The sequence below is a fragment of the Mus musculus genome, chromosome 13, assembly GCF_000001635.26.
Source record: "Mus musculus strain C57BL/6J chromosome 13, GRCm38.p6 C57BL/6J".
Taxonomy (NCBI): Eukaryota; Metazoa; Chordata; class Mammalia; order Rodentia; family Muridae; genus Mus; species Mus musculus.
Window position 1 is genome coordinate 64,055,935 of NC_000079.6, and position 1,308 is coordinate 64,057,242.

The window sequence follows — 1,308 nt, forward strand, 5'->3', positions numbered from 1 at the left end:
ACAGCCCGTCACTGAGGGCAATCAGAGGAGGAACTGAAGCAGAGACCATGGAAGTTTGTATTCCATGGTTTGATAAGTCTGCTTTCTTATACAACCCAGGACTACATGCCAGAGACGGCACCGCCCATATCTATCTCAATTTAAAAAATAAAAGTAAAAAAGCCTCACTGGCTCATGAAGGAGATTGATGCATGTTAAGACAAACACTTGAATCTAAGATTAATGTGACACATTGTGTCTTCCAAAGAAGGTCCGAGATAATATCTCCTATTACATTTTTATACCCTCCCTTCCCCAAAATTGAGAGGTATTGTATGTGCTTGCTTGCAGTGCTGAGATGCAAGCTCTGATTCCATTTGTGCCAGGTAAGTGCTCCCAGCTGGAGAAGTAGGCTTTGAGGACTCTCATATAGGGGGTGGGTGGGTTTAAACATGGTGTATTGTGACTTGTAAGGCTAACCTATGAGAGACGGTAAACCTGGAGGTCTTCTTTGGAATGGGTATGCTTAGAGGTCAGCCACTGTGGTGTGAGGAAGAACAAGCATCTGTCAGAGACCACATAGAGGCTCTAGCTGGCAACCTCAACTGGGTCCCAGCCATTAACCCCTTCAGCCACAGGACATATAAGAACATAATCATTCAGAAGACTCTAGCTTAGGGCAGAACGTATCACCTCCATGTCCCCACATCTTAAGAATTGGAGACCCAGAAGATCTCATTTCTACTGTTCCCATCGTCTGCATTAGAGAATTCATTTTTGTTTATTTTGTTGACTTCTTTTGCTGTATTATTGTCTTTTGCGACAGGGTCTTATTATGTGTTGAGACATGGTCCAAGGATGAAGCTGTGTGAGATTTCTGAGAGCTTGTGAGAAAGCTTCAAGAAAACAGAATCTTGCGCCTTCTGTGCCTTCTGAACAAGGGTTTGTTCTAGGAATATGCTTTTGTGCCCCTCCCAGGTATAATAAATAGAAGTGGGTTTGCTGTGGAATACCCGTTGCTACTACTTGTGTTGTTCAAAAAATGTTTCCACCCACAAGTTGTCCCTGTGGCCATATATAGTTTGAACTCACGTGAACTTTGCTCATATGACCTTGATAACCCTCAGAATATAAATTGCCTGATGTTCTGAATAAAGTTGGTATTTTTTTTTTTTTTGGTTCTGCCCTCCCAGATGTATCTGCCAACTAGAGCAGTAACACTAGCTGTTCTGGAACTTGCCATGTAGACCAGTCAAGCCACAGACTTGTGGAGATGCTCCCACCGTTGCCTCCTGAGTGCTGAGATGACGCTGTGCACCATCATGTGTT

At 43.4% G+C, this 1,308-nt stretch overlaps 1 long non-coding RNA gene across 1 annotated transcript; it reads left to right on the forward strand.

Moving 5' to 3' along the window:
* The first annotated feature begins 318 nt into the window (after window positions 1–318).
* Gm30999 lies at window positions 319–1,308 on the forward strand. The gene is made up of 3 exons (XR_382568.2): window positions 319–365; window positions 806–957; window positions 1,173–1,308. It is a non-coding gene; the product is annotated as a predicted gene, 30999 (long non-coding RNA).